Here is a 12,122-nt window from a genome sequence, read left to right as displayed (position 1 = left end):
TCTACCTCTCTCCTCTACTCCCCCCCCCCCAACTCTGCCTTGCTACAATTTGTTTTCTTATACTTAGTATTGTTCTTGTGGTACTAGATCTTAGTACATAGCAGTCATCAGTATTACACAACTTTGAATGATTGTGTTATTCTTGTATTGTGTAGCTTGTAATGTGTCAGATCTCTTCCTCCCTCCCCCTTCTCCTCCCTACCCCCTCTTCCTCTCTCCTCTACTCCCCCCCCCCCCCCCCCAACTCTGCCTTGCTACTATTGGTTTTCTTATTATATGTTCTTGTGATACTAGATCTTAGTACATATAGCAGTCATCAGTATCACACAACTTTGAATGACTGTGTTATTTTAATGTATTTCTTTGTTTTGGCTACCACTGAAACAGCTCAAAATACATAAAGTTAGTCTGTTTGACAAAACAAAGTCTTATCAAGTACTTTATAGGCTATGAGGTGATGATGACACCCCCGTAATCAAGGATAACTGCCTGCATCTATGTATTCATCTTATGAAGAACTGATCAACACTGCAAGATTTATTTTTTTTAAAACCCAGTGGGCATGATTTTCAAAAGTTTCCCTTTGAGAAGCTTTATAACCCTTGAATGTGCAATTTCTCATATGATGTAGGGGAAAATATCATCAAAAACACATTTATGATATTATAAAGTCAAATAGGAAATATGACCTCCACTATAGGGCTCACACCTGTAAATAAAATGGACTGTCCCAGACCCCTTCACAAATTCGTACCAAAGATACCAAAATAAATGAAGAAAAAATTAATTAAAAATCAATGATGTAGTTTGGCAAAAAAACTGAATAGCTGTAGATATTGAGTATGAATTCCTCTACAAACTGCATTTTGGTTGGAAGATGAAAGCTTTTCTGATGGAATTTGAGGGAACTATATTTCATTGGGTACGTGTACGGAAAATAGGTGATTTTTTGAGTGACAAGAACTCGTAGTCTGGCTTTGCGGACCCTTGGACAGAATTTGAGCAGAAGAACCCACCCTGGAAATTTGATGGATGAAAGGTAATATCTCACTTATCCAGGTTAGTAAAGATGAAACACCTCATCTCCCAGCTATTTTACAGAATTTTTTGAAATTTGAATTTTAAGACACGTTTCTATGGGGAATTATTTACCCGTGTGAGCCCCGTTACTGGTGAACCGTTATACAGCGCCCCGCGCCGGGGTTGCCCATGCACAGAAGCTCACAGAGCAAACACAAAGCGAATTTTACGATCGCATTGAGTTTTGATATAATTGACATATCAGTTGAATAGTGATGTAATACGGCACAAAGTAGAAGAAGATACAACATTTGCTGCCTGCGACAATTGCTCCGATCTTATCTTCTCTAAGACTAATTAGGGTCAAGCTTGATTAGGGTTACAGTGTTAGGGTTGTGATATGGTTTTCGGTTCAGTTCGACACGGTGAGGATTTGGTTTAACCCAAAGAGGTTCTATATGTAACCTCTTTGGTTTAACCAAGGAGGTTTTATACATTGGAGTTCCAACTGGCTGTGATTATTCAAACAATAACTATTGTCAGATTTCTTTTGATGTACAAAGGAATTCCACAGGTGCACTTGTGCCTTTGATGATCGATGTTCCTTGCCGCCGTCTTGCTCAGCATTCTGAAGATTAATTTTGAACGTTATCATAATTTTGGCCATATTTTGCTTATCTATTTATTAAATGAAATGAAATTTCAATTAATGATAAAGCATGTAAAACAAAAGACATTTCCGTCAAGAAATTTGCGCAAAAGTGTAAATCTGAGCTGTATCATGTGAAAATGTTTAAAACTGTACCATCCTGGAAAGCTGGTTTTATCACTTTTCCGCTTAGTTTCCACAAATGAAACTAATATGGAATAATCTTCAAGTATAATTCTTTATTGATAGATATATCAGATTAGTGCCCGCATATGCCCAGTCGAGTAATTTTCATCTTCATTTCAGCATTTTTTGCTCAATTTCTATTCGTGCATCCTCATGTCTGTACCACCTACCTTTTATAGGAAGGGATAGCGAAAAGTAATTACCATCACAAAGAAATATCTTCCTTTGAAAGTGGCTGGTGATTATGCAATGAGACACGAGTCAATTGTCTTCCTATCTGCGCGGCAGATCCTGTTTTGCACATGCTTCAAATATTTTTGAGCGGCGGCTTCGAACATCTAGCAAAGGAAATAAGACGGTTGTGACTCCATTCTCTAGAACCTCCTTGGTTTAACCCAATCCTCACCAGTCTGGTACGTACCGCGAATAACATGTGCGTCAAGGGTCAGTCATTTTCACGAAGAGGTGCGTCACCATAAATGCGTCAATGTCTCATAGAGGTGTGTCACTTTTTGTGACGGAGGGTACGTTATGGTACCTAAAAGGTATGACGCACATTGGTACTTTGACGCACCTATCCTGGGGGTCAAGAGGTGCGTCAAACAAATGACAGCTGCATTAGGGTTACGTTTGTGGATATGATCCGATGTTGGGCTATAAGCATGCAGATATTTAGTTGGAGCAATTGTCACAGAAGCAAATGTCATGGAACCATTGATACACCGCACCAGTGTTTACTTGTGATTGTGTGGACCGGGAGGCAAGCAAGCTAGAGGCCGACCCTATACTTTTCATCACAAAGTTGGTCTTCTAACATGGGCGTAAATCCCGGGGCCCCCTGAAATGGAGGAGGGGGGGGGATGGCCTGTACAATCATCCCCCCTGAATTTTGAGGGGAAAAATGGAGGAAGCAGAAATGTGATTGTATAAATTTTGGCATATTGCATGACGTTTGTACGCCGGCCTTCAGACAGGTAACAGAGCTGAACAGTATTCTATCTTGTAGGAAAGGAAGAAAGTAACATCGACATACACTGTAAGGTATGGCTCAGGCGTTGACAACGTCAAATAGTATAGGTCTACATAAACATGCTATGACGCGAGTAACTGGGGACCATCTGCAAAATATGTACGAACACATACAAACAAACAATAACAACAACTTTATAATTGAATCCCCTCCATTTCCTGAATCATTCCTGAGAAACGACAGTGACTGATGACTCAGTCAGGATACATCTATGGGCTTACCAAGGGAAGATCAGGGACGTCGAATCTATGGGGGGCAAAGGGGCATTTGCCCCGCCCCAAAGAAGTGTTTAGACAGACAAATCATTTATCCCCCAAGCAATTCCCGAGATGAGGACAAATCTCGAACTTTCTTAATGGAAAATTGTCCAAATATCGCAAGAACTATGCACCAGATCGTTGTATTGCAATCATGAACATGCAAAAGGTCCGCTATACAGGATAAGGGATAAACTTTGTACACTTTTGACATAGACGTATATTCCCTAATTTATCAAAGAGTGTGCAGCAGATCTTTGATATGTATAGAGGCGTCGATGGGGGGGGGGTGGTTCTCAAATAAAAGTGGGACAAACAAAAGCGAAAAATATAGCTACAAACGGCAGTTTTTGGAGTGTAAAATGTTAAAATTTTAAAGCTCGCTCGCTCCGCTCGCTCGCATTTAACCGCTATGCCATTCTCCTGATGTTGCTGCCAGTGATTGACAGCAGGTGCACCCGGTGCGCCCCCTTAATTTCTAAAGCGAAAATATAGCTACAAACGACAGTTTTAGGACTGGAAAATGTCAAAATTTTCAAGCTCACTCGCTTCGCTCGCTAGCATCATCAGTATGCCATTCTCCTGATATTGCTGCCAGTAATTGCCGGCAGTGTGCCCCCTTAATTTCCAAAGCGAAAAAATACTGCCACAAACGGCAGTCTTTGGACTGTAAAATGTCAAAATTTTCAAGCTCGCTCGCTCCGCTCGCTCGCATTTAACCGCTATGCCATTCTCCTGATGTTGCTGCCAGTAATTGCCGGCAGTTGCATTCGGTGTGCCCCCTAAATTTCCAAAGCGAAAAAGTATAGCTACAAACGGCAGTTTTAGACTGTAAAATGTCAAAATTTTCAAGCTGGCTCGTTCCGCTCGCTCGCATTTAATCGCTATGCCATTCTCCTGATGTTGCTGCCAGTGATTGTGAGCAAAGCGAAAAATATAGCTACAAACGGCAGTTTGGGGACTGTAAAATGTCAAATTTTTGAAGCTCGCTCGCTTCGCTCGCTCGCATTTAATTATTATTCCATTCTCCTGATGTTGCTGCCAGTAATTGCCAGCAGTTTTCGCCCGGTGCGCCCCCTTAATTTCCAAAGCGAAAAATATAGCTACAAACGGCAGTTTTGGGACTGTTAATGTCAAAATTTTGAAGCTCGCTCGCTTCGATCGCTCGCATTTAATCATTATGCCATTCTCCTGATGTTGCTGCCAGTAATTGCCCACAGTTTTTGCGCGGTGCGCCCCCTTAATTTCCAAAGCGAAAAAATACAGCCACAAACGACAGTTTTTGGGACTGGAAAATGTCAAAATTTTCAAGCTCATTCGCTTCGATCGCTCGCATTTAATCATTATGCCATTCTCCTGATGTTGCTGCCAGTAATTGCCAGCAGTTTTCGCCCGGTGCGCCCCCCCCCCCCTTAATTTCCAAAGCGAAAAAATACTAGTACAGCCACAAAGGACATGTGGGAGTGTAAAATATCAAAATTTTCAAGCTCACTCGCTTCGCTCGCTCGCATTTAATCGTTATGCCATTCTGATGTTGCTGCCCGATTGCCGACAGTTGCGCCCGGTGTGCCCCCATAATTTCCAAAGCGAAAAAATACAGCCACAAACGGCAGTCTTTGGACTGTAAAATGTCAAAATTTTCAAGCTCGCTCGCCCCGCTCGCTCGCATTTAACTGCTATGCCATTCTCCTGATGTTGCTGCCAGTAATTGCCAGCAGTTGCGCCTGATGCGGCTCCCCTTAATTTCCAAAGCGAAAAAAGTATAGCTACAAACGGCAGTTTTTAGACTGTAAAATGTTAAAATTTTCATGCTCGCTCGCTCCGCTCGCTCGCATTTAATCGCTATGCCATTCTCCTGACGTTGCTGCCAATGATTGACAGCAGTTGCGCCTGGGGTGCCCCCCTTAATTTCCAAAGCGAAGAATATAGCTACAAACGGCAGTTTTTGGACTGAAAAATGTCAAAATTTTCAACGCAAAGAGATTTCACCGTAGGAGGGGGAAACCCCCCTACCATACCCTCCTCCCTCGCTTGATTCGTTCCCTCACATAACCGTGATAACCGCTCCTCTTAGGCTCCTAAGATCAAATCCTGTCTACGCCGATGACACTGGCGTAGCCAGGGGGGGGGGGGGGGGCGATGGGGGCGGTCGCCCCCCCTCCCCCTAAGATTTGGACCGCGGATTTGGAAGGCGGAAAAAAAATGCGTGTATACTGTATGCATGCACATGAAGCGGGTCTCCTTTGCAACCTTTCATCAAATAAGATATTTTTTGAATATTTCACTCAAAGTGTGCACCAGATCGTTGAATTTCAATTCAAAATATGCAAAATCTCTCATGCTTGGGAGGGGGATACCCCCTCCCAAACCCTTCCCCTCTGTGCCTCTTTCCCTAGCTTATTATACACTTTTTAGATTTACCAACAAAAAAAAAAAAAATATATGAATAATTCTGAGTGCACAAGACTTATCACTTATATTAAAAAATCTCAAGGTTCCCTCGTATAAGGGGAATTTACCCTTTTAATCGACCCTTTCCTCCCTCAGCCCCCCCCCCATCATTTTGTGTGTGTGTGTGTGTGTGTGTGTGTGTGTGTGTGTGATTTCCCAAATGTTGATTCTATCAAATATGCGTATACAAGATATCTCAATTTCAACCTTAACTAGACTCGGAATTTGTCAAGACTGACAAATTAGGTGATCCGATTTTTTTTTAATCAATGATTCGAGTCCTGATCGCAATAGGCATGACCATATAGGTTTCATCTGTGTTTAGAGACATTGGCCGTGTAGAAAAGGGAGTCAGACCTGCCATCTTGGGTACCGAACTCCGTATACACTATCGAAGATACAGAATGAAGTATATTTGACCTTTGACCCCACTTTGCACCCCCAAGTTGGCATCTGAGCAAAAAGTAGATATTTTGTGAAATGATTCTTGTAACATGGTCTTTGCGTGAGGTGCAAAATATGGGAAAGATAAGACATGTATTCACCAAGATACAGGATGAAACATTTATGACCTTTGACCCTAATTTACATACACAAGATGGTGTCCGATCAAGTAGTTGTTATTTTATGAAATAATGTACGTAACATGAACTAAATATGTGCAAAATATGGGGGTCATAGGGCTGTTTTTCTTGAGTTATTGCGAAGAAAGTTGGAAAAAGAAAGAAATATGAAAATACATCGAAGATAAGCTTGAATTTCAACCACGTTTTTGGACGTGATCCCGACACCATTTGAAAACAAAGGGCTCGCGTACGATAGCGCAAAAATTCAGCTACAACATATCAAAATCTGGGAGGAATTCACCGAAGGGTAAGTGAGTTAGTGCTCGATAAAGACATTCATGTCAATTTTCACATCTAGAGAAATCCCCTCCCATAGACATAGCACGTCACAACGAAGATAAAGAAAGAGGTACATATGACCTTTGACCCCACTTTGCACAGAGAAGATGACATCTGAGCAAAAAGTGGTTATTTTGTGAAATGACCCTTGTAACATAGTCTTTACGTGTGCAAAATATGGGAAAGATAGGACATGTATTTACCAAGATACAGGATGAAACATTTATGACCTTTGACCCTAATTTACATACCCAAGATGGCGTCTGATGAAGTAGTTGTTAATTTATGAAATAATGTACGTGACATGAACTAAACATGTGCAAAATGTGGTGGTGATAGGGTATCTTTTTCTTGAGTTATTGCAAAGAAAGTTGCAGAAAGAAAGAAATATTTCAATACATCGAAGATAAGCTTTAATTTCAACCAAGTTTTTGGACGTGATGCCGACTCCGTATGAAAAAACGAAGGGCACACTTACGATAGCCCAAAGTCTCAGCTACAACATACTAAAATATGGGAGAAATTCACCGAAGCATAAGTGAGCTAGTGCTCGATAAAGATAGTCATGTCAGTTTCATTTCCAGAAAAACTGCACTCCCATAGAGATAACACGTAAACTGGTCAAATTTGACAATGTTACTTTCAATCCCTTTTTACGAGGTGATGCCGTCATCCAATCAAAATGTTGTTATCATATGACTGAAAGAACATTTAATAAGCTACAACATATTGAAATTTGGACGAAAATCAACAAAAGAATAAGTGAGATACGCTTGAGTGAACTTGAAATTTGATGACGTCATTTTGAAAATTTACTTTTTTTACTTTATTAAGAAATTTGATATCTTTTAATCATTTTTCCAGCTTCGCCAACCCATGAAATAACATGTACAACTCATCAGCTTTTAGAATATGTAAAGAAAATGGGGGGTCACCGTCCATCCTGACGAGTAAAATCGGGGTTAGAATTGGCGGTTTTTTGGCATTGTTGCACTGTATATCGCCATTGACGCGCGCGCGGAATTTCAACTTTGACGGGCCCGTATGACGTCATATTGAGTCGGATTGACTTGAAACTTGGTAGAAATATTCCTTGACATTTCAGGCATTCGATAAGAGTGAAAAAACGGGAAATTTCTATTTCATATGAGCTGTGCGTGCGTATATGTGCGCGCGCGTACGCGTCCGTCCAATTTTTTCAATTTTTCAAAAAATGTTCCAAATGGTCTGAAACGTGTGCAAAAAAATTTGAGCTCGATTTGAGCATACAAATATTTCAACGCGCTCGTACGCGCACGTTTTAAGAGAAAATATGAATTTTGAGAAGATAGGTAGAATGCGCATAACTTGAATTTTATGTGACGTAAATTTCATTGAAAAATTCCATTCCATTAATGAGATATGATTGAGAATATGTTTTCATATAATGACGTCATAGTGACGTCACGGTCGACTGATGACAATGATTTTACTTGATTTGTCGTCTTTGGGACACGATACATATATGGTATAATTTTGGCATTGATAGGAAGAGTACTTTCTGAGCTAATCGAAACACAACTTTTATCCAGAAAGAAAGAAAGAAGAAGAAAGAATCCGTACAGATACAGAAGGTGATCCGAGAGGATACTCGGATCACCTAAAAAGGCAAAAGCTCCATCGGAAGGGAAGGGTGGAGATAACACTCGCCCACGCCGTCTCCCTGCTCGCCCGCCCCCCCCCCCCCCCCCCCTTCCGCCATGCATAGAAGTAGAGCTGTGGCTATACCCAGATCGCTTTATTTCAATTCTAAAAACGCAAAAGCTCCGCGAGCGGGAGGGGGAATCCCTCTTCCCCTAAGCTCTACCTCACTAGACTTTATACATACACACAGATGGTGCACATTCGGAATAAGTGCTAAATTCCGTGATTTTAACACTTCGATGAAAAAGTATTGCACCAAAAATTTGCACCAGATCGCTGAATTTCAGGTCTGAAAACGCAAAATCACCTTCGAGTGGGAGGGGATATGCCCCTATCTACACCCTCGTGTGCATGCTTTTTCTGTTTGATTGCTGAACTGCATACAGCGTTCATGATATTCAGTTTAAGAATTAATACAAGAAGATTATTTAAATGATACCATTTTATAGGCAAATTGTTCAATAATAATCTACACTAAATATACTGCAACCTTAAACAAGTGGGACTGTTTCTCGTCGATAAAACGCGCAAAAACATGCATCAAATTGCACCATTTACAACATCAAAATGCAAAAAGTTCTTACCGTGGGAGGGGGATCCCCCTCCCGCACCCTCCCCTCCCCCTCCCCTCCCCTCCCCCGTCGCTCGCTCCGCTCACTCGGGTTCAGTCGCGTTCATGATATTCAGTGAAAAGAATTAATACAAGAAGTGTATTTAAATTGTACCATTTCATAATCAAATTGTTCAATAATAATCTACACCTTAAACAAATGGGACTCTTTCTCGTCGATAAAACGCGCAAAAACATGCATTAAATTGCACCATTTACAACATCAAAATGCAAAAAGTTCTCACGTGGGAGGGGGGGACACCCCCCCCCCTCCCACACCCTCCCCTCCCCTTCGCTCGCTCCGCTCGCTCGGGTTCAGTCGTGTTCATGATATTCAGTGAAAAGAATTAATACAAGAAGTGTGTTTAAATCATACCATTATATATGCAAATTGTTCAATAATAATCTACATCAAAACATACTGCTACCCTAAACAAGTGGGACTGTTTCTCGTCGATAAAACGCGCAAAAACATGCATCAAATTGCACCATTTACAACATCAAAATGCAAAAAGTTCTTACCGTGGGAGGGGGGACACCCCCCTCCCACACCCTCCCCCCCCCCCCCCCTCGCTCGTTCCGCTCGTGGGAATCTACACTAAAATAATCTACTCTAAAATAATCTACACTAAAATATACTGCTACCCTAAACAAGTGGGACTGTTTCACGTCGATAAAACGCGCAAAAACATGCATCAAATTGCACCATTTACAACATCAAAATGCAAAAAGTTCTTACCGTGGGAGGGGGACACCCCCCTCCACACCCTCCGCCCCCCCCCCCCCCTCGCTCGCTCCGCTCGTGGGAATCTACACTAAAATAATCTACTCTAAAATAATCTACACTAAAATATACTGCTACCCTAAACAAGTGGGACTGTTTCACGTCGATAAAACGCGCAAAAACATGCATCAAATTGCACCATTTACAACATCAAAATGCAAAAAGTTCTTACCGTGGGAGGGGGGACACCCCCCTCCCACACCCTCCCCCCCCCCCTCGCTCGCTCCGCTCGTGGGAATCTACACTAAAATAATCTACTCTAAAATAATCTACACTGAAATATACTGCTACCCTAAACAAGTGGGACTGTTTCACGTCGATAAAACGCGCAAAAACATTCATCAAATTGCACCATTTACAACATCAAAATGCAAAAAGTTCTTACCGTGGGAGGGGGGACACCCCCCTCCCACACCCTCCTCCCCCCCCCCCTCGCTCGCTCCGCTCGTGGGAATCTACACTAAAATAATCTACTCTAAAATAATCTACACTAAAATATACTGCTACCCTAAACAAGTGGGACTGTTTCACGTCGATAAAACGCGCAAAAACATACATCAAATTGCACCATTTACAACATCAAAATGCAAAAAGTTCTTACCGTGGGAGGGGGGACACCCCCCTCCCACACCCTCCCCCCCCCCCCCTCGCTCGCTCCGCTCGTGGGAATCTACACTAAAATAATCTACTCTAAAATAATCTACACTAAAATATACTGCTACCCTAAACAAGTGGGACTGTTTCACGTCGATAAAACGCGCAAAAACATGCATCAAATTGCACCATTTACAACATCAAAATGCAAAAAGTTCTTACCGTGGGAGGGGGGACACCCCCTTCCCACACCCCCCCCCCCCTCGCTCGCTCCGCTCGTGGGAATCTACACTAAAATAATCTACTCTAAAATAATCTACACTAAAATATACTGCTACCCTAAACAAGTGGGACTGTTTCACGTCGATAAAACGCGCAAAAACATGCATCAAATTGCACCATTTACAACATCAAAATGCAAAAAGATCTTACCGTGGGAGGGGGGACACCCCCCTCCCACACCCTCCCCCCCTCGCTCGCTCCGCTCGCTCGGGCTCGGTCGCTTCGCTCCCTCGCAGACTAACCGCCCCCCCTAAGATCAAATCCTGGCTACGCCGTTGGCCGATGATAGGCCCCATTATTTAGTAGGCCTTCACAGTGATGTCGCACAGCAAGAGCTGAAATACCACGATTTTGTCATTCAATAATATATTGTGAATATTTCATTTTCTTATTGTTTTTTTTTCAAGAAAAGAAAACAAAATTTTCACCACAAGTGAGCACCAGATCGCTGAATTTCAGGTCTGAAAATGCAAAATCTTCCTCGTGTGGGAGAGGCCGGATACCCCCCCCCCCCCCCATACACACACCAAAAAAAAAAAGCAACAAGAACAAAAAGTCTTTATGTTGTTGCTGCCACTTTTCTCCCACTTTATATTTCATGCAAAAGAGTGGGGCATCCGATCCCTGTTAAGCTTCTCCCCCCACCCCCACCCCCCCCCCCCCAAAAAAAGGCTGCGCCGGTCCGGTTATGGGCTTGTAATCGTGGTGATGGTGACCATCCCCCCCCCCCCCCACTCCTCAGTATGGATTTACGCCGTTGTCTTCTAATGTAGATAATTGGTGCGGTCCAGAGTGGGAAAAGCAAGGACCCAAAGTACAATCGTACATAATTGCATAAACGAATATAAGACCAGTTTTCTGAAGCTATTGCTTTTTAGCTGGTGAATATCTGAGACTTAGCAGGGCCGCTTTGCGGTATAACTGGTGAAAGTTGTACCATGGACCTAATATACGTACATAGACTGTTCACGGCAGTCTTTCTTTGAGGTAAATGATCGTCACCGACACCTGATTACTGAGTATGTGCGGGTGTCTGGACAACAAGCCAGTTCGGGGTTAGCTCATGTACAGATGGGTACAAATGACCTTTCTTCTTTCTCAGTTGATTAGGCACTCCACTAGTCTTCAAGCAACAGAATGCATTAGCTTGCCCAACGTAACAATTATTCATGGAATTCATCAGTCATGCTCAAACAAAGGATGATCAGGTGATCAGAATGATCCATCACTGGACACTTCGGAAAACATCCATTTATTTTGCATTGAATGTAATGACAATCTTCTTCTATTGATATTGCCAAATACTGCTTTTGCTGCCAGGTGGATGTGATGGCAAGCACCGCTTTAATACAAGGATTACTTGAATAATCATTGTATCACAGATATTCATATATAGTGAATTTAAAAGCCAACATGCTCTGCTGGTACGAATGACCCTTTTCTGCTCATGCTCAAAGTGGAACCCCGAACTGGCTTGACTGTGTGATCATGTATCGTCACTAACAAAAGGCAGGGCTGCCAACATTGGAAACTAGTTGAGAGTGAGACTCCCATAAGCCAATGCTATAATTTAGGAGTCAAAATGAGTGAGTCTCACTCTCAATGAGTGAGAGTTGGCAGCCCTGAAAAAGATCGTCTCCCTCATTTCAGTTTTATGTGCCTTTTTCAGAC

This window comes from Diadema setosum, chromosome 18 (genome assembly GCF_964275005.1).
Source record: "Diadema setosum chromosome 18, eeDiaSeto1, whole genome shotgun sequence".
Lineage (NCBI taxonomy): Eukaryota > Metazoa > Echinodermata > Echinoidea > Diadematoida > Diadematidae > Diadema > Diadema setosum.
The sequence above is the reverse complement of the archived record's forward strand: the minus strand, read 5'-3'. Positions refer to the sequence as shown.